The following is a 22,335-nucleotide window of genomic DNA, read 5'->3' on the forward strand; positions in this document are numbered from 1 at the left end:
AAGTTAGCCAAAGCAAGGTCCTGGAGAGACACCCCATCTTGGTAGGCAGGCAGCAGGCAGGATGTTTCAGCAGTTTTAGCTTCTGGAGACGGAGGTTACCAGCTTTAGTGGGAATTGACATCATGCTGGCTCATTGGTTATCAAGGAAAGCAGCAGAGGAGCATGCTCCTCACATCCCCTCTGATAACACTATCAAAGTGGAGAGTTTCTGATCTAAAGATTAATCACTAGCTGAGGCCTGGGCAGGTACCCAGGTGTTTGTTGATTAGGCTTTATGTTTAAGAGGGAAGGCCAGCCATGTGAGTAGGGTGCAGGTGAGTTTGACTGCTGGACCAGGGGATGTACAGAGCAAGAGGACAGCCAAGGTGGGTGGCCTGATCGTCCATCTCTTGCTGAGTTGTGCACAGTCATTGACTATGCAGACAGGAGAGCCATTTCTGACGTGACCAGAACCAGAACTTTCCCTCTTGTCCAGCTGCTTCAGGCTGCCCAATATCTCCTTTCCATATTCCTGGTCAGGGTCCTGTCTTATTTTTCTCTCGTCCCTTACCAAAGCTTACAAGATGACTAACGCTTCAGACCGCATGCGTTTCAAGAGCAATAGGATGTTTATTTGCTTCCTGTTACCAGTGGATGTCAACTTGGGTTGGCTTCGCAGAGTCTGAGATAACATCCAGACACTTCAGCAATCAGTAGCGTTATAGAGTCTTAAATGCTCAACACTCACCGGAAAGTTTCCCCGCCCCCATAAGAAGAATGGAGCCCCCCACCCCCACCCTAGAAGTCGTTTCCCAGCGCTCCTCAGGTGCTGCTTGGCTGTTTTCAAAGTGATTTCAGGTGTGGGGCCCCGTGCTTCCTTGAGGCCTTTGCACTACATTACCCAGGATAACTTGCGTTAAGGTAGCCACGTTGATCCAATGAAAACCCAAAAGGTGCATTTCCGGGAGGGCGAACCTCCGAGAGAGGGCCGTCTTCGTGGCAGATTTTTTTTTTTTTTTTTTGTGGCGGACATTTTGATTGCTGTGGAGTCTGAGGAGCTCGTCAGAAAGTCGAGGTGTGCGGTGTTGGAGGTCAGTTGACGGGGCAAGAAGGCATAGAAGGAGGACTTGTGCGCACTGCACGGGGACGGGTCTCGGGGCCGGGGAGACCGCGGTCTGCGTGGAGTATCCACGCCGAGTCCGACCTGGTCACTGGGCTGTGGCCCTTCCGCTTGGGGACTCGGTGGTGGCGGCCGTGTTGAGGGACCCGGCTAAGGTAAACGCTGCGTGCTCCGAGTTCTCCCCTGCCCGTTTCCCCACCCAAATACGAACGGCCGGTGTGAGAGGCGCCTGTTTACGTCTGGTCCAAGACAGTGAGGCCTTCAGTTGTCGTGTCCCTATTTCTGACCACCAGTGTAATGTGGTCTGGGTGAGCCTTGTAGACGCAACTAAAGAAGGAACATTCGGAACCTGGAGTCCGTCCTGTTTATGGGAGGAACAAAGTTTGAGGCCAGGCTGCACCTGGAGTGGTAGATGAGAGTTGTACCTTTCTCTTTGGGCCCTGGGAGCGGTGGAGACTTGTTTTTTAATAAATAAATAAATAAATTTATTCATTCGTTTATTCATTTATTTATTTATTTATTCATTTATTCATTGCAGCGTTGGGTCTTCGTTGCTGCGCGCAGGCCTTCTCTAGTTGCGGTGAGCCGGGACTACTCTTCCTTGCGGTGCGTGGGCTTCTCATAGCGGTGGCTTCTCTTGTTGAGGAGCCACGGACTCTAGGCACGTGGGCTTCAGTAGTTGTGGCTCGCGGGCTGTAGAACACAGGCTCAGTAGTTGTGGCACACGGGCTTAGTTGCTCCGCGGCATGTGGGATCTTCCCGGACAAGGGATCGAAGTGTGTCCCCTGCGTTGGCAGGCAGATTCTCAACCACTACACCACCAGGGAAGTCCCTGTGGAAAGTTCTGAGCATAGGAAGGGCATGATTTGAGTTAGGGTTTTAAAAATACTCCAAAGCCCACTCAGTGGAAGAACGTAATGTAGGGGGGTGATGAGGACAGTGAGGCAGAGGGAAGCTGTGGCTTTTCCAAGGTCCCAACTGGTAAGCGGTAGCACTGTGGACTGAGGCACAGAGGAGAGGTTTGTTAGTCAGCCTGAGGTTACCTCGTTCTGGTACCACCAGGGGGCCAGGGAAGGCCTGTGCCCCTGGAGCACCGCCCTGGTCACTTTTCCTCCATCGCCTGCCTTTTCCTACAGATTCCAAGGGCCAGAGAAGCACTTTCGTTAAATGGAGGTTGTCCCAGTCCCTCACGTGTTGTGACCCCACGCACACATTCTCTGTATTTGAGAAGGGTCTTGGGGTTCTTCAGTAGTCATTTTCCCAGCCATTTGGTTTGGGAACCCTGGAGAACCCCATGTTCAGGATCCTGAGTGGAGGCTGGTTTCTATGGAGGGGGTCCCATTCCCCACCTCAAATGGAAGGAGTTGTGTAAGGTTACTCCTGGATTCGATACCAGTTGTGGAAGTGCATCAAGGTGAGGCTGAGTTGGTTTAAGTAAGTGCAGGTCTCCTTTTTTTTTTTTTTCTTCTAGTGGAAATAACACAAAAGAGCAGGATTTCTGCTTTAAACGTCGGCTTGTGTATTCTGGAGGCAATGGGAGCTTCAGATTAGAGGAGGGAGGTTTTCCTCCCAAGGTCTCAATAGTCTCCATCTGGTCGGGCAGTAGGGGAAATGTATGGGAAGATGGATTGTGGGTTTTCAGGAGTGAGACTGTTTATGGTTTTATTTGTCCCTGTTTACCAGGGCAGTGTGACCTTTGAGGATGTGGCTATGTACTTTGCCTGGGAGGAATGATGTCTTCTTAATGAGGTTCAGATACACCTGTACCTTGATGTCATGCTGGAGAACTTTGCACTTGTCAGCATGCCGAACAAGGCTCTCACACCCACCTCCATCCTCTGACCTAGGCTCTGCTTTTCTTTTCTTACCCAAGGACAGCCCTGTTTCTCACATCTGGACCCTGGGCACACCTTCTTAAATTCCTTGGTTATGTACTATGGTTACCACAGCTAGGTTAGTGTCTCCCTACTCCTTAGTGCCTGGACACTTGTAGCCCCAAAGTCTTGCAGGTGATGTTTTAGGGTCAGTAGTGTTGCAGTCAGCCTGGTGGCTCTCTCCTTGTTTGCCCTCTCTGACCAGGCGAATGTCAAAATCCATGGTACCGAAGTTTTGCTTCATTCCTGAACTTGACATTTATTTGAGCCTGACTGTGCAACAGTCACTGACTCGGTCACTACTGAAACAGACCATGAACCTTTTTCCACGTTTCCAATTTCTCTGCATTCACACCAGCATATGTTATTTTGTTTTTTTCATAATAGCTGTCCTAATGGATGTGAACTTGTGTATTTTTACCATTTCGATTGCATTTCCATAATGATGTGCTTATTGGTGTGTTTATTGGTATATATTTAGAATAATTCAGGTCCTTTTTCCATTTTTTAATCAAGTTGGTTCTTTGGCGGTTGTTGAGTTCAAGCCTTATCCATGTATTCTGGATATTAATCTCTTGTTGTATACCTGATTTGGAAATATTTTCTCTCATTCTGTGGTTGCTCTTTTACTGTGTTCATAGCGTCCTTTGATGTACAAAAGTTTGTCTCTTTTTTCGCTTCCCCCCTACCCCCAGCTTTATTGAGGTATAATTGACGGATAATGTTGTGTAACTTAAAGGCATCCAACAAAAATTGTTCATTTTTATTAGGTGCAGTTTTTGTCTTTTTTCTTTTGTTGCTTGTGCATTTGTTGTCATAGTCAGGAAATCATAACTGAATCGAACATTTTGAAGCTTTTCCCCTTGGCTTTTTCTAAGAATTTTATAGTTTGAGCTCTTTTTTTTTTCTTTCTTTTTAGTTTTAGCTCTTATATTTAGGCTTTATATATATATATATATATATATTTAAAATTTATGATTTATTTATTTGGTTGCACTGGGTCTTATTTGTGGCAGCTGGGCTTCTTACTTGTGGCTGGAGGGCTCCTTAGTTGTGGCTCACAAGCTCTTAGTTGTGGCACGCATGTGGGATCTAGTTCCTCGACCAGGGATTGAACCTGGGCCCCCTGCATTGGGAGTGTGGAGTGTTAACCACTGCACCACCAAAGAAGTCCTAAGGCTTTTGATATATTTTGAGTGAATTTTTCTATGTGGTATTAGGTGAGTTCCCAACTTCATTCTTGTGTATGCCGGTAACCAGTTTTCCCAACAACATTTATTGAAAAGGCTGCCCTTATTGAATAGTAATGGTCCTTTGGTTTAAAGTTATTTGATCATAAATATGAGGGTTTACTTTTAGACTATTCCCTGTTCTATTCCATTGCTGTGTATATATGTCTTTAAGCCAGTAGCATAGTATTTTGCTTACTGTAGTTTTGTAGTAACGTTTGAAATTAGGTGGTGTGAGTCCTTCAACTTTGTTGTTTTTCATAATTGCTTTGGCTATATGGAATCCCTTGAGAGTCCATTTGAATTTTTGGAAGAGTTTTTCTATTTTTTTGAATATGTCGTTGGGAATTTAGTAGGTATTATATTGACTCAGGAATCCCCCAAGCAAATATTAAAATTGATGCATCTATACTGACACATTATTATCACTCAAAATCTGAAGTTTACATTAGGGTTGACTCTTGGTATTGTACATTCTATGGGCTTTGATAAATGTTTAATGATTCACATTCCCCATTATAGAGTGGTTAAATTGGTTTTCAGTGTTTCAATCCTTTGTGCTCCACCTGTTCATCCTTTCTTCCCCTGTACTCCTTGGTAAGCACTGATTTTTTTTTTTTTTTTTTTTTTTTTACTGTCTCTATGTTTTCCCTTTTCTAGAGTGTCATATAATTAGAGTCATACATTATGCAGCCTTTTCATCTTGGTTTCCTTCACTTAGTAACATGCATTTAAGTTTTCTGTTTTTCTTTTCTTTTTAACCCCCCGCCACGTGGCTTACAGGATTTTAGATCCAGAACCCGGGCCATGGCAGTGAAAGTGCCGAGTGCTAACTGCTGGACCGTGAAGGAACTCCCTTGCATGTCTTTTCATGACTTGATAGCTCATTCCATTTCAGCTCTAAATAATGTTCCCAGTATCTTGATATATCTTGATTGTCCATTTGTCTGCTGAAGAAATTCTTGACTACTTCTAAGTTTTGACAGTTATGAATACAGCTACTGTGAATATCTGTGTGAAGGTTTTAGTGCGGATGTAAGTTTTCATCTCCTTTTTTATAATACGAAGGAGTATAATTTCTATATGATGTGTAAGAGTTTAGTTTTGTAGAAAACTGCCAAACTCTCTTTCAAAGTGGGCTGTACCATTAAGCATTTCAATGGGCAATGGATGAAATTCCTGTTCCTACACACCCTTAGCAGCATTTGTGTCAGTGTTTGGATTTGGGCCATTCTTTGCTTTTTAAAATAAATTTATTTCATTTATTTTATTTTTGGCTGTATTTGGTCTTTGTTGCTGCACGCAGGATTTCTCTAGTTGTGGTGAGAAGTATGGGCTTCTCATTGTGGTGACTTTAATTGTTGCGGTGCACAGGCTCTAGTTGTGCAGGCCTCAGTAGTTGTGGCACGTGGGCCCAGTAGTTGTGGCTCACGGGCTTAGTTGCTCTGAGGCATGTGGGATTTTCCCAGACCAGGGCTCGAACCCGTTTCCCCTGCATTGGCAGGTGGATTCTTAACCACTGCGTCACCAGGGAAGCCCAACTTGGGCCATGCTTATAGGTATGTAATGGTATCTCTTGAGTTTAATTTGCATGTCTTTGCTTCTTTGTATATGCTGAATTGTCATATGTACATTTCCTTTTAATGAAGCTTGTCTATTAAGGTGTTTGGCTCATTCTGTATTTGGTTTACTAGCTGAGTTTAAAGTTTTTCTGTATTTAACCTTTAAGTCTATGATCCATTTTGAGATAATGTTTTTGTGAAGGGTGTAAGGTTTGTTTAGACTGTTTTTTTTTTTTCGTATATGATGTTCAGTTGTTCCAGTACTGTTTATTAAAAAGACTTCCTTTTTCTCCATTGTATTTCCTTTGCTCATCTGTTAAAGTGTATTTAACAGATGAGTATATTTGAAATATTTGAGTATATTTCTATGGGTATAGTTCTGGATTCTCAATACTGTTCATTGATCAGTTTTTCTATCCCTTCAACAATAGCAAACTTGATTACTGTACATACGAAGTCTGGAAGTTGAGTAGTGTCAGTCTGCAAGCTTTTTTCTTCTGCAGTATCCTGTTGGCTATATTGGGACTTTTGCCTTTCTATATGAACTTTAGGATCTGTGTATTTTATTCACAAAATAAATCGCTGGGATTTTGATTTTGATTGCACTGAATCTAGATGAGTTTCGGAAGAACTGACATCTCGAGAATAGTGAGTCTTCCTATTTTAGAATATCAAATATTTTTCCATTTATTTACTCCTTTGAATTTGTTTATCAGAGTTTTATAGTTTCCCTCATGTAGATCTTGTACATGTCTTGGTAGAGTTATAACTAAATATTTCTTTCCTTTCATTCTCTCTCTCTCTTTTTTTTTTTTGTGCTATTGTGCATGATAGTGTGTTTTTAATTTCAAATTCACTTGTTCATTTCTGATTTATAGGAAAGTGATTGACTTTTGTATATTAACCTTGTGTCCTGAAACCTTGGTATAATTGTTTTTTGGTTCCATGATTTTGTTTGTTTGTTCTATTTTTCGGGTTTTTTACGTAGCTGATCATGTCATCGGAGAATGAAGACAGTTTTATTCCTTCCTTCCCAAGCAGTATACCTTCTCTATAACCTTGTCATCTAATTGAATTAGTTATGACTTCCAAAATAAAGGCAAAAAGGAGTGGTAAGAGGGAACATTTTTGCCTTGTTTTTCATCTTAGTGAGAAAGCTTGTTCGTATTCTGTGTGTGTGTGTGTGTGTGTGTGTGTGTGTGTGTGTGTGTGTGTGTGTGTGTGTGTGGTACGCGGGCCTCTCACTGCTGTGGCCTCTCCCACTGCGGAGCACAGGCTCCGGACGCACAGGCTCAGTGGCCATGGCTCACGGACCCAGACACTCCGCGGCATGTGGGATCCTCTTGGACCGGGGCACGAACCCGCGTCCCTTACATAGGCAGGTGGACTCTCAGCCACTCCGCCACCAGGGAAGCCCTTGTTCATATTCTTTAGTAAGTATGATGATAGTTATAGGATTTTATTTGGATTAACAAGTTGAAGTTTTCCTCTTTTTAGTTAACTAGATGTTGGAGATTTTTATCATGAATGGGTATGGGATATTGTCAGATCCTTTTTCTCTATCTATTGATGAGATCATGTGCTGTTTTTTAACCTGTCGAGGACATGGATGATATTAATTTTCAAATGTGAAACCACCCTTGTATACCTTGCATCAGTCCCACTTGGTCATGGTGTATGATTCTTTCTGTATAGTTTTTGCATAAATTTCCTAATATTTTGTGAGGATTTTTGTGTCTGTGTTCATGAGAGGTATTGGTTTACAGTTTTCCTGTACTGTCTTTGGTTTGGTATTAAGAGAATAATACTGGTCTCTTAGAATGATTTAGGAAGTATTCCCTCTGTTTCTGTCTTCTGAAAGAGATTATAGGGAATTGTATAATATCTTCCTTAAATGTTCATCAGAAGTGACCAGTGAACCAATCTGAGCCAGTTGCATTCTGTTTTGGAAGGTTATTATTTATTAATTAATTTCTTAAATACATGTAGACCTATTCAGATTTTCTATTTTTTCTTGTGTGGGTTTTGGTAGACTGAGTCTTTCAGGCAATTGATCCATTTTATCTAGTTATCAAATTATAGTTTTGTTTGTTGTTATGTATTTTATTGTTGTCCTTTTAATGTCCATGGTATCTGTAGTGATGTTTCTTCTTTCATTTTGATGTTAGTAATTTGTGTTCTCTCTCCTCTTTTTCTTCAGTAGCAATAGTAGAATGTTTTTTATTTTATTGGTCATTTTAAAGAACCAGCTTTTCTTTGCTTTGTTGATTTTTCTTTTTTTTTTTTTTTGGTTACACAGGCCTGTCACTGTTGTGGCCTCTCCCGTTGTGGAGCACAGGCTCTGGACACACAGGCTCAGTGGCCATGGCTCACGGGCCTAACTGCTCCATGGCATGTGGGATCTTTCCAGACCAGGGCACGAACCTGTGTCCCCTGCATCAGCAGGCGGACTCTCAACCACTGTGCCACCAGGGAAGCCCTCTCTTGGTTTTAATTATTTCTTTCTTTCTTCCTCTGGATTTAATTTTCTTCTAGTTTTGTAAGGTGGAAGTACAGATGATTGATTTAAAATTTTTCTTTTTTGTTAATATAAGTATTCAATGTTATGGATTTTCCTATAAACACTGCTTTCACTTCATCCGCGTATTTTGAAAAGTGGTATGTTTGTTTCTTTCAAAATACTTAAAAATTTATCTTGAGACTTCTTCTTTGATCCATATATTATTTGTAAGTGTATTCTTTAGCTTCTCATTATCTTGGAATTTTTCCAACTATCTTTCTGTTACTGGTTTCTAGTTTAATTCTGTTGTGGCCTGAGAACAGATGTATGATTTCTGTTCTTTTTTACAATACTTATTTATTATTTATTTATTTTTATTTTTGACTGCATTGGGTCTTAGTTGCTGCACACGGAATTCTCTCCAGTTGTGGTGTGTGGGTTTTCTCTCTCTAGTTGTGGCACGTGAGCTTCAGAACACACGGGCTCTGTACTTTGCGGCCCTCAGGCTCTCTAGTTGAGGGCGTGGGCTAAGTAGTTGCAGCTCATGGGCTCAGTTACCTTGCGGCATATGGGATCTTAGTTCCCCGACCAGGGATCGAACCTGCGTCCTTTGCATTGGAAGGCAGATTCTTAACCACTGGACCACCAGGGAAGTCTCAATGATTTCTGTTCTTAAATTTGTTAAGGTGTGTCTTTCGGCCCCAGATGTGGTCTATTTGGTGAATGTTCTATGTCAGCTTGAGAAGACTGTCTCTTCTGCTGTTGTTGGATGGAGTAGCCTAGTAGTCTGTAGGTATCGTTTTATCCAGTGCATTGATGATGGTGCTCCTGAGTTCAACAAATCCTTACGAATTTTCAGTTTGCTGGATCTGTTCATTTCTGGTAGAGGGATGATAAATGAAGTCTCCAACTATTATAACAGATTCATTTCTTTCTACTTGTGGTTCTGCTTTGCCTCATATTTTGACATTCTGGTTTTAGGTGCAGATATGTTAAGGATTGTTGTGGATTCTGGTGAATTGACGTCTTTATCCCTGATAACTTTGCTTCCTTTAAATCTGCTCTGAGATTAATATAGTTACTACCATTTTTTATTTATTTATTTATTTTTTCTTTGTGGCATGCGGACCTCTCACTGTTGGGGCCTCTCATGTTGCGGAGCACAAGCTCCGGATGCACAGGTTCAGCGGCCATGGCTCACGGGCCCAGCCGCTCCATGGCATGTGGGATCTTCCTGGACTGGGGCACAAACCCGTGTCCCCTGCAATGGTAGGCAGACTCTCAACCACTGCATCACCAGGGAAGCCTGTTACTACCACTTTTTAAAAGATTAGTGTTAACCTATTTTTCTCTATCCATTTACCTTTAATCTACATGCATCTTTATGTTGAAAGTGGGTTTCTTGGACACAACATATGTTACCTGTATTTTGATTCACCCTGGTAATCTCTCTTTTAATTAGTGCATTGAGACTATTGAGGTTTCATATGTTGATATAGTTGGATAAATGTTTAACATATTTGTTAACATGTTCAATTCATCCTCCTCCTTCTTTGTTCCTGTTTTAATATTCTACTCTTCTTTTTGTGTTTTTCATTGCATATTTTGTGTAATTTCATTTTCTCTCCTTTGTTAGCATACCAGACATACTTGTTTCTTTTCATTTTTTTAATGTAGTTGCCGTAGAGTTTGTGGTATGTATTTACAACAAACTGAAGTCCACTTTCAAATAACAGTATATGGCTTCATTGGTCGTTTGAATACCTCATAATTTAAAAAAATCCTAACTGCTTTCACTCCTCCATTGTATTACTGTTATTTGTTTTAATATTACATAAACCTACCTAAGTGTGTTGTATAAAAATGTATAATGGAGTGCACTGTTGCTATTGTTGTTTAGAACAAGCTGGTATCTGTTAGATCTGAGTAGACATTTTTGTAAAGAAGACATGCAAATTGTGAAGATACTTGAAAAGATGCTGACTATCACTAATTTTCAGGGAAGTACACACAAAACCACAATAAGATACCACCTGTTTTAATGTCTGTTATCAGAAAGAGAAGAAATAAGTGTTGGTGAAGATGTGCACTGTTGTTGGGAATGTACATTGTTGCAACCACTATGGAAAAGAGTATGGAGAATCCTTAAAAAATTAAAGAAGGAACTACATTATGATCTAGCAATTCCACCTCTGTGTACTTCTCCAAAGGGAGTAAAATCATTATGTCAGAAAGATATCTGGACCCTGTATTTATTGCAACATTATTTACAATATCCAGGACATGGAAACAAGCTAAGTGTCCATTGGCAGATGAATGGCTACCCAAAATGTGGTTTGTATGGAATACTATTCAATATTTTCAACCATAAAAAAAAGGAAATCCTACCATTTGCAACAGCATGGATGGAGCTTCAGCAAATTATGCTAAGTGAAATAAGTCAGACAGGGAAAGACAAATACTGTTGTCCCTCCATTTCTGCTGAGGGTTTGTTCCAGGAGCCACTGAATATACTGAAATCTGCGGATTCTAAAGTCCCATAGTCAGTCCTCTGATTCTGAAGTTTTGCATTTTTGGATTCATCCAGCTACAGATCATTTACTGCTGTGTGTATTTATTGAAAAATATGAGTGGACCCTCACAGTTCTAACCCATGTTGTTCAAGGTTTAACTGTACTACATGATTACACTTAAATGTGGAATCTTTAAAGCAAACAAATAAAAAGCCAAACTCAGATACAGACCACAGATTAGTGGTTGCCACAGTGGGGGAAGAGGAGGGGGTGGATAAAATGGGTATAGTGTGTCAGAAGTGAAAGACTTCTAGTCACAAGATGAATAAGTCCTGGTGATTTAAGCACAGCAGAGTGACTCTCGTTAGCAATACTGTGTTGTATATTTGAAGTTTGATAAGAGAGTAGATCTTAAAAATTCTCATCGGAAAAAAAATTATAACTGTTCACTAATTGTAATTATTGCAGAATGTATACACATGTCAAATCTCCTTATACAGCTTAAACAAATACAGTGTTCAATGTCAATTGTATGAAAATGAAATTCTTTAAATTCTCTGATGTTTTCCCCTTCTCTATGAACCCCAAATTTCTGATCTATATCTTTTTTCATCTCTCTGTTAAATTTCTTTTTATAAACTCCTGCAATTTTTTTGTGTGTCACAGGAAGTCTTTATTTGAACATAAGTTTTGAAGGGTAATTTTGCTGGATATTGAATTCTAGGTTGGTAATGTGTGTGTGTGTCATCTTCACTCCACCCCTGCATTTCAAATGTTTCACTCAATTCCCTTATTGTCTGGGTGAGTTCTGAGGAGAATTCAAATGTAATTCTTTTTGTTGCTCTTCTGTGGTTAAGGGGTTTATTTCTCTGGCTCTTTCAGGATTTTTTTCTGCATTTGAATGTGATATGCCAAGGTGTAGGGGTTTTTTTGTTTTGTTTATTGGTTTTGTTTTTTTGGGTTTTTTTGCATTAAACCTGCTTATTGTTTTCTGAGCTTCCTGGATCTGTGGGTTAGTGCCTGACATTAATTTGGTGCAAATTCTGTACCATTATTTCTTCAAATATTTCTTCTGTTCCTTTGTCTCTTTCTCATTGTGATGTTTCCATGTGTGTGTGTGTGTGTGTGTGTGTGTGTGTGTGTGTGTATTTTTAAAAAATATTTATTTATTTATGTGGCTGTGCTGGGTCTTAGTTGGCTAGGTGTGGGATCTTTGTTGTTGCATGCGGGATCTTTAGTTGCAGCATGTGGGATCTAGTTCCCTGACCAGGGCTCTAACCGACGCCCCTGTTTTGGGAGCACAGAGTCTTATCCACTGAACCAAGGGAGGTCTCTCCATATGTTTGTGTTAAACCTTTTGTAGTTGTCTCACAGTTCATGGATATTGTGTTTAATTTTTTTTTTTTTTTTAGTCCTTTCTCTTTTTAATTTTTTCCCAATTTTGAAAGTTTCTCCTAAGAGAACATCAAGGTCAGAGATTCTTTCCTCAGCTGTGTCTTATCTATCTTTATCCATTCACATATAATCTGTAAGCATCTGTGGGTTTAAAGTGGGTTTCTTGGAGACAACATATAATAGAGTCATGTTTTTAGATCCACTCTGGTAATCTCTCTTTGAATTGGTGCACTGAGACTATTGATGTTTAATTTATCGATATAGTGGAATAAGTATCTAATGTATTTGTTACCATTTCCTATTCATTGCCTTTATTCCTGTTTTAATCTTCCACTCTTCTTTTTATTATTCTAATCGAGTATTTCGTATGATTTCATTCTCTCTGCTTTGTTAGCATATCAGTTGTACTTGTTATCTTTTTTTATGTACTTGCCCTGGCATTTACAATATGTTTTTACAGCTAATCAAAGTCCACTTTCAAATAACACTGTATGGCTTGACAGGTAATTTGAGTACCTTCTAATTTTAAAAAATCCTCATTACATTCCTCCATTGTATCATTGTTGTCATTCGATTCACTTTTACAGACGAATACGTACTGTGTGTGGGTATAAAAACGCATAATGGAGTACACTGTTTCTAGTGTTATTTTGAACAGTGTTACCTGTTAGATTTAAATAGGCTTTTTCCAGAGAAGACATACAAAAGGCAAACAGATACATGAAAAGATGCTCAATATAACTAATGGTTGGGGAAATGCAAATTAGAACCACAATGAGATACCACCTCACACTTGTTATCATGTCTGTTATGAAAAAGACAAGAAATAAGTGTTGGTGAAGATGTGGAAAAAAGGGACCCCTTGTACACTGTTGGTGGGAATGTACATTGTTGCAGCGACTGTGGAAAAGAGCATGGAGAATCCTTACAAAATTAAATAAGGAACTACCATATGGTCTGGCAGTTCCACCGGTGTGTGTTTATCCAAGGGGGCTGAAGTCATCATCTCAAAAAGATATTTGTACTCCATGTTTATTGCTGCATTATTTACAATATCCAAGAGGTGGAAACAACCTAAGTGTCCACTGATGGATGAATGTATAACAAACATGTATATATGGAATACAATTCCATATTAACCATAAAATAAGGAAATCTTATCATTTGCAACAATATGGTTGGACTTTGAGGGCGTTCTGCTAAGTGAAATAAGTCATACAGGGGAAGACAAAGTTTGTTCCTCTGTTTCTGCAGAGTATTGATTCCAGGAGCCTCTGCACATCCTGAAGTTTGTGGATGCTGAAGTCCCATAGTCATCCCTCTGATTCTGAAGTTTCACATTTGTGAATTCATCCAACTACAGATCATGTAATGCTGTGTGTATTTATTGAAAAGTATCCATATGTGAGTGGACCCATGCAGTTCTAACCCATGTTGTTCAAGGGTCAGCTCTACTATCTGATTACACTTACATGTGGAATTTTTAAAAGCAAACAAAACAGAATAAAAAACCCCACCAAACTCAGATACAAATAACAGATTAGTTGTTGCCAGAGCCGAGGAAGTGGATTGGATGAAATAGGTGAAGGGTACCAGAAGCTGCAGAGTTTTAGTTATAAGATGAGTAAGTTATAAGGTTATAAGTTTATATATGGATAAGTTATAGTATGAATAAACCTTTCGCAGTTCCTCCAGAGTTTTTGGGTATTCTGTTTTTTTGTTTTTGTTTCTTTTTAATGGAAGTATACTTGATTTACAGTGTTGTGTTAATTTCTGCTGTATATCAAAGTGATTCACTTATATATACGTTATTATTTATGTATTATTTCCACCATGGTTTATTACAGGATATTAATTATACTTCCCTGTGCTTATACAGTTGACCTTGTTGTCTATCCATTCTATATATAATTGTTTGCATCTGCTAATCCCAAACTCCCAGTCCTACCCCCACCACAACTCTCCCCCTCCCCATTGGCAACCACATGTCTGTTCTCTGTGTCTGTGAGTCTGTTTCTGTTTTTTTACATAAGTTCATTTGTGTCATATTTTAGATTCCACATATAGGTGATATCACATGGTATTTGTCTTTCTCTTTTTGACTTCAACTAGAGTATGATAATCTCTAGTTTCACCTATGTTGCTGCAAATGGGATTATTTTTTTTAATGGCTGAGTAGTATTCCATTGTATATATGTACCAGATCGTATTTATCCATTCGTCTGTCGGTGGACATTTAGGCTGTTTCTATGTCTTGGATATTGTGAATAGTGCTGCTATGAACATAGGGGTGCATGTATTTTTTTTTTTTAATCTTTAAATTTTTTTTTTTTTTTTAATGCGGTACAAGGGCCTCTCAGTGTTGTGGCCTCTCCCATTGCAGAGCACAGGCTCTGGACACACAGGTTCAGTGGCCATGGCTAATGGGCCCCGCCGCTCCACGGCATGTGGGATCTTCCCAGACTGGGGCACAAACCCATGTCCCCTGCATCGGCAGGTGGACTCTCAACCACTGCGCCACCAGGGAAGCCCTAATCTTTAAAATTTTTGTTGGTCGATGTTTAATTCTGATATCAGGTGACTAATTTAGTCTATTATTTTTTTTGAATTTTATTTTTTATACATATATACACTAGTATGTATAAAATGGATAACTAATAAGAACCTGCATATATCTTTTTGAATTATAGTTTTTTCTGGATATATGCCCCAGAGTGGGATTGCTGGATCATATGGCAACACTATCTTTAGCTTTTTGAGGAACATCCATACTGTCTTCCATAGTGGCTGCACCAGCTCACATTCCCACTGACAGTGCAGGAGGGTTCCCTTTTCTACACATCCTCTCCAGCATGTTATTTGTAGACTTTTTTTTTTCTTTTTTTTTGTGGAACGCGGGCCTCTCACTGTTGTGGCCTCTCCCATTGTGGAGCACAGGCTCCGGACGCGCAGACTCAGCGGCCGTGGCTCACGGGCCTAGCCACTCCGTGGCATGTGGCATCTTCCCAGACCAGACCCAATATGATCTATGTTATCTAATTCTGGTTCTGAAGCTTTCTTTGTCTCTTCAAACTTTGTTGTTTGGGGCACTGCAAATATTCAGTAGAATCCAGGGTTGCAAAATAGTTACCTCAGTTATATTCTGCCCATACAATTGTTGTTTAGGTGAGGAGATGGATTCCTAACACTTGGTTCTCCATCTGCTGTACATCCTTCTCTCTGGCTGTACTGGAGTTTATTTTTTTGGTTTTTTTTTGTGTGTGTGTGTGGTACACGGGCCTCTCACTGTTGTGGCCTCTCCCATTGTGGAGCACAGGCTTTGGACGTGCAGGCTCAGTGGCCATGGCTCACGGGCCTAGCCGCTCCGTGGCATGTGGGATCTTCCCAGACCGGGGCACAAACCCGTGTCCCCTGCATCGGCAGGCGGACTCTCAACCACTGCACCACCAGGGTAGACCTGGACGTTCTTTTTGGAACACTTAAATATCATTTCTTTGTCTGCTGTGTGATGAATTCCTCTGGGCCAGTGTTGGCCACTCACCTGTGCTTACTTTCCATTAGGATTTGTATCATTTGCATCCCATGTAGTTTTTCAGCTGGGGGTGAAGAGTGCTTGATGCTTCATGGGATGGACATGACTCTGGTCTCAGCTTAAAGAGTTCAGAGGTAGCCTGGATAAGGTGAATGGCAGCTAGAAGAGGGCTTGACATCAAGTCTCTGTTCAAGTCATATCAGGAACGTTATCTTGTGTGACTAGTGTTTTAGTGCCATTGCCAGTGCCCCCAAATCACTTCTCTACTCCTTTCTCCTTTCTTGACACTTTTCCAGTTTGTTATTTCTATTACTCCCATTTTCAGTCTGATGCTAAGCTAGAGTCTATCCTCTACCACCTCTCTAAACCACTTACCTCATGTGGTCTTCACACTGTTTTCCCTGTAGTACTTACTGACATTGTTATGTTCTCAAACATGCAGGTATCCTTTAACATTGTTTGGACACCAGCTATCTGTTCCAGTCAGATTTCCTGGGGGCTGGACATACACTTCTGCACAGTATTGCAGGTCATCCGGAGATGTGGTCCTGGTAAAAGCAACTGACAGAGGAGTGAATTGTAGAACTCGCTTTTTGTCTTGGGCCTCATCCAGTCCTTGTGTCCTGTACTTGGAAGCAGATGCTTCCTCAGTGTGACCCCAACTTCATTTCCTGAGCATGATCCCTTGGACTGTTTCCTTCATGTGTCAGACATACAATCGTGATGGTGTCACTACCCGCAGTGGAGTCAACAAGAACGTCACCATCACTTCTTTGTTTTCAGGTTCTTGGTGTGGAGTCAAGCATGAACAGAACATATCTGAATAGAACATATCTGAGGATGGAGTGTCAACAGATGAGGACTCCCAGGGCAGGTTCATCTGAGAAGGCCCAGCCCTGTAAGATGTGTGTCCCAGTCTTGAGAAACATTTTGCACTTTGCTGAAGAGCAAGTAATAAATAGGGGCCAGAAAGCATACACATGTGGGGCATGTGGGAAATAATTCTATTTCACTGCAAACCTTCAACAGCACAGGAAGCAGCACATTAGAGAGAAACCCTTCTGATGTGAAGTGGGGAGACCTTTGTTTTTGAAGAGCTGCACAGTCTACGCATCAGGGAATCTCTCTACCTACATGGAGTTTGGGAAGGAGTTCATGGCCAACATGGGATTCCAGCAAGAGTCCTCTAATACCAGGAAGCAACAAAACAACAGTAATGAGGTGTGAAGCTGTTTTTCATAGTTTAAAAGGTCATCACAGCTGGGAAAAAGGCAAGAAAGCCTCCAGCCAGACAGAAATACTTGTTGAGGATGAGAGAGTCCTCACTAGTGAAGGGTTTTGTGAGTTCAGCAAATGTGGGACAGCCTGCACCCAAAGAACTAACCTTGGGATTCCCTGGTGGCGCAGTGGTTGAGAGTCCGCCTGCTGATGCAGGAGACACGGGTTCCTGCCCCAGTCCGGGAAGATCCCACATGCTGCGGAGAGGCTAGGCCCGTGAGCCATGGCTGCTGAGCCTGCGCGTCCGGAGCCTGTGCTCCACAGTGGGAGAAGCCACAACAGTGAGAGGCCCGCGTACGGCAAAAAAAAGAAAAAAAAGAAAAAAGAACTAACCTTATTCAACACCAGAAAGTTCACACTGGAGAAAAGCCTTATGTGTGCAGTGAATGTTGGAAATCTTTTATCTAAAGGTGCCTCTCATTCTACATCAGAGAGTTCACACTGACAAAAAGGGCCGTATGAATGCAGTTATTCAGGAAAATCTTTTATCTTCCAGTACGGTTTCCTTACACATCAGAGAGTTCACACTGGAAAAAGGCCTTATGAGTGCAGTGAATGTGGGAAATTCCTTTAGTTGAAGCTATGGCCTCAGTAACCACGGGAAAATCTACACTGGAGAAATGCCTGGTAAGTCCAAAGAACGTGGAGAATCTTTTAGCCAAAGTTCAACCTCATTTATCATCAGTGTTCCCACTGAAGAAAGGCCTTATAAATGCAGCAAATACGGGAAATTGTTTAGCTGAAACTTCAGCCTCATGCAATGCGAGAGAGTTTGCAGTAATGAGAGGCCATAGAAATGTCGTGAGTATGGGAAATCCTTCAAGCATAACTCGAGGTGCTTAGCTCATCAGAAAGTCCACACTTGGTAAAGGCCTGTGAGTGTGCTGAGTTTGGGAAATCCAGCCTCATTCAGCACTAGGAAGTTCATACTGGAGATAAGCCTCTTAAGTGCAAAGAATGTGAGTATCTTTTAGCCGGAGATTCACCCTCATTCAAGACTGAAGAGTTCACGGTGGAGAAAGACCTTATGAGTATGTGGGAAATCTTTTATTTGAAGCTTCAGCTTCAACCAACACCAGAGTGTTCACACTAGGGAAAGGACTGAGATGTACAGGGATGCACAGTTTCTTTAATAGAATTACACTGGAAGAGAATCCCTGTGATGGGGATGTCTACTTGAATTGCCTCTCATATACCTGGAGGTATGTCTACAGTGGGGAGATTCCTCATACATCCCAGGTATATGGGGAGCTGTAAGGATCTGAGTTGCACTTTCTAACATGCCCAGGTCTCTTAGTAGATTTATATTGGTGCCAGTTTCTGTGGCTACAGCGATTTCACCTCTGCCACATGGCATGTCTAAACAGTGTGCGTTCGTCATCACCCCATCATGTTTAGGGAAGCCGATCTCTGCCCTCTCCCCATTTGTTGGAGGAAGGCATCAGTAGTCTTAGCTGTTCTGGGATCCTTATTCCCTTCTCTCTGATGATTTTGGGCGGGACCTGACCCAGATTTGGCCGAGATACCGCAATTTCAGTTCTGTTCGTGGCTTGCTGAGAAAGACTGCCTTTTTAGGGAAATGTTTCATGTGATACTTCCAGCTTCCAAGTCACCAACCTGAGAATTGTCTGTCTCACAGTGCCTTGGGGTTTGCAGTAAAATAGATATTGTTCAAACTGCCTTTGATCTTGGTGTTCTGTTCACTGTGTGAGGTGGTTCCAGAATAGAATTTGGCTCTGCTAGTGTTAAAGGATGAACAGCTTTTGGGGGAATTCCATACTTTTTCTCAGAGGTGAGATAATGATGGAAGAATATAGCTGTCTTTCCAGTTCTGGCCTAGATCCAAAAGCTGCTCCCTTGGGCCGCATTGTTGTCCAAGGCTTCCTAGGAAGGACTGTAGAATTTTGTGTTTCTACTTCTGGGCTGGATGCCAGGATTATTTTGTGGGCTCAGAAAACATTTTGAGGAGGTGGGAAGATGATGTGACAATCAGTGCTTCTGGGAGCAACATGAATCGTTTTTCTTGTTCACATAATGCCCATTACTGCTGCTGGGAATCCCTACCCCAAATACTGCAAAGGAAGCATGTATCCTGATACCCAGAATTCAGTAGGCTAGTGTCACTGTAAAAGTACAGAGGTAAGGGGGCGCAATCATTGGTACAGAAACACTTGATTAATAGAGAGTGGAGAAGACTGCAGCCACGTAGATAGTATGTGTGGCTTATAAAAGTGTATCCACAAATGTTCCAGTGATTGTGGCTGCAGGGTCAATGTGCACAGAAGCTATTAGGACCCCTAGGCATGTTCATCTTTTTAATTTATTGTCACAGAAGTTTTTGTGGATTCCTGTAGCTTCTGTGGGATGTTCACCTCAAAGCCATTGATGCACAAGGAAGAAAACAGTCTTAGATAAAAGGGAGATCCCTTAACCCAGCTGTGTGGATTTGGGATGCAGCCATCATTCCTGGTGACTGAGATGGAAAAGAACTTCCTTGCTCACCAATATTTGCTGCTACTGAGGCAAGTCTCCCCCTCTTTAGTTTATCAGGAACGAGAGTCAATACAGGGTTGCCCAACCTGATTTTCTGAAGAGAGTGGAGGTCTCAATGTTATTTTGAAACCTGCAAAGCTTTTGTCAATGTAAGTGATGTGTAATGAACTGCAGTTGTTTAAAGTGTAAAATTTTTTTGGACATACATATGAACCCATGAAATCATCATCATGGTAATGAATATATCTGTCACCCCTAATTTACCTCATGTCCTTTGGAAACCTCTCCTTCCCCTCCTCAGACTTCTAGGCAACTATTAGTTTGCTTTTATTTATAATAGACTAATCTGTATTTCTAGAATTTTATTTGAATTAATTAATAAAACGTTTTCTTATTTTCTGAGTTCATTCATTGTATATAATTATTTTGAGACTTCTTCAGTGATGCTTTTGAGGAGTTCTTTATTTTCCTGAGTAATACCTTTTCTATGGATAACCATTTGTTTATCCATTCACCAGTTTATGGGCATTTGGGTTATTTCCAGCTTTTTGGCCATTGCAAATGATGCTGCTATGGACATTTGTGTTTAATTCTTTATATGTATATATGTTTCACTTCTGTTGAGCCAATAACTCAAAGTATCTGGAGTCACAGGATAGATGATGGCTTACTTGTGACTGCTAGACAGTGGTCTAAAATGGTTGTTCGATTTTGCATACCTATTAGGAATGTATGAAAGTTTCAGTTCTTCCCTACTGTTACCAATACTTATTATTGTCAGTCTTTTGAAATTACCCTTTTAATAAGTGTGCAATAGTTTTAATTTCATTTCCTTAAGGATTCATGATGTTGAGCATTTTTTCATGTGTTTATTTGCCACCTGTATGTCTTTTAAAAAATGTCTGTTTATGTTTTTTCTCTATTTATTTTTTATGGACTGTGGCTATTTCTCTCTTCATTAGCAAAGAAAGAGGTCATATTTTCCTCATGCTATGCACAGTGTAATGCTCACATACAATGTACACTTTTATTTATTTTTTAAAAAATATTTATTTGGCTGTGCTGGGTTTTAGTTGTGGCATGCGGGATGTTCATTGCTCTGTGCAGGATCTTTGTTGTGGCATGCAAACTCTTAGTTTTGGCATGTGTGATCTAGTTCCGTAACCAGGGATCGAACCCGGGCCCCCTGCATTGGGAGTACGAAGTCTTAGCCACTGGACCACCAGGGAAGTCCCACTTTTAAGTTAAATCTGTATGATTCACATATTCTCCATCATGTTCCTGACTTCAGACGTTAAATAATACAGTACATTAAATCCTGCTTTGAGGCTTCCCTGGTGGCGCAGTGGTTGAGAATCTGCCTGCTAATGCAGGGGACACGGGTTTGAGCCTTGGTCTGGGAGGATCCCACATGCCGCGGAGCAACTGGGCCCGTGAGCCACAATTATTGAGCCTGCGCGTCTGGAGCCTGTGCTCCGCGACGGGAGAGGCCCCAACAGTGAGAGGCCCGCGCACTGTGATGAAGAGTGGTCCCCACTTGCCACAACTGGAGAAAGCCCTCACACAGAAACGAAGACCCAACACAGCCATACATACATACATACATACATAAATTTTTTAAAAAATCCTCTTTGTAGTGTTTGCCAATTTCCCTGGTGTAAATACTCCCACCATGACCAATTTCAAACTGCCAGTGTGTCATCACTGAACATGGAGTTGGCTAAAGTGGCCAGTAGCCCACCATTATACTCTTTTTAAAAACTTTATTTATTTTTTAAATTTTTCACTGTGTTGAGTCTTTGTTGCTGTGCATGGGTTTTCTCTAGGTGCTAAGAGCAGGGGCTACTCTTTGTTGCCATGCACAGGCTTCTCATTGTGGTGGCTTCTCTTGTTGCAGAGCATGGCCTCTAGGCGCACAGGCTTCAGTGGTTGTGGCCTGCAGGCTTAGTTGCTCCATGTTATGTGGGATCTTCCTGGACCAGGGCTCGAACCCATATTGCATGCATTGGCAGGTGGATTCTTAACCACTGCACCACCAGGGAAGTCCCTTGAATATTTGTTTTTAAAACAATTTAGTGGAAGTGTAATTGACTTAACATATAAACTGCACATATTTAAGGTGTATATTTGATATTTGATACATACACTCTGAAACCAAAAATTTCCTCCTGCCTTTAAAAATTCATCTTTATTAACATAAAATGATGATAAAAGGACATTCTACCATATTTAATGACTATTTTCAAATAAATACAAAAAATGGAAAAAAATTATGAAGCCTTGTTCATCCTTCCCCCAATACTCCATCTTTTATTACATCTTTATCTCTGTCTTTTAAACTTTATTTATTTATTTTATTTTTGGCTGTGTTGGATTTTCGTTGCTGCCCCATGGGCTTTCTCTAGCTGCAGTGAGTGGGGGCTACTCTTCATTGTGGTGTGTGGGCTTCTCACTGCATTGGCTTCTCTTGTTGCGGAGCATGGGCTCTAGGTGCACAGGCTTCAGTAGTTGTGGTGTGTGGGCTCAGTAGTTGTGGCTCTCAGGCTCTAGAGCTCAGGCTCAGTAGTTGTGGCACACAGGCTTAGTTGCTCTACAGCATGTGGGATCTTCCCAGACCAGGGCTCGAACCCATGTCCCCTGCATTGGCAGGCGGATTCTTAACCACTGCGCCACCAGGGAAGCACCTTTATTTTTTACTAATGATTATTTCATTAGTTCATTTTTCATCTATCTCCATGCAGAGTGATTTTTCTTTTTGTTAGTTTTTTGTTTTTGTTTTGGCCACGCCGAGGGACATGTGGGATCTTAGTTCCCTGCCCAGGGATTGAACCCATGCCCCTGCAGTGGAAATGCAGAGTCT

At 41.1% G+C, this 22,335-nt stretch overlaps 1 long non-coding RNA gene across 1 annotated transcript in view; it reads left to right on the top strand.

The window, feature by feature from the left end:
• The first annotated feature begins 1,001 nt into the window (after positions 1–1,001).
• Positions 1,002–22,335, top strand: part of LOC136793091 (uncharacterized) — a 40,815-nt gene continuing 19,481 nt past the window's right edge. Inside the window, exon 1 of the long non-coding RNA XR_010837882.1 lies at positions 1,002–1,070. This is a non-coding gene — a long non-coding RNA (uncharacterized lncRNA). The remainder of the gene's footprint in view (positions 1,071–22,335) is intronic.

The sequence above is a fragment of the Kogia breviceps genome, chromosome 18 (assembly GCF_026419965.1).
Source record: "Kogia breviceps isolate mKogBre1 chromosome 18, mKogBre1 haplotype 1, whole genome shotgun sequence".
In the NCBI taxonomy this organism is placed as follows: domain Eukaryota; kingdom Metazoa; phylum Chordata; class Mammalia; order Artiodactyla; family Physeteridae; genus Kogia; species Kogia breviceps.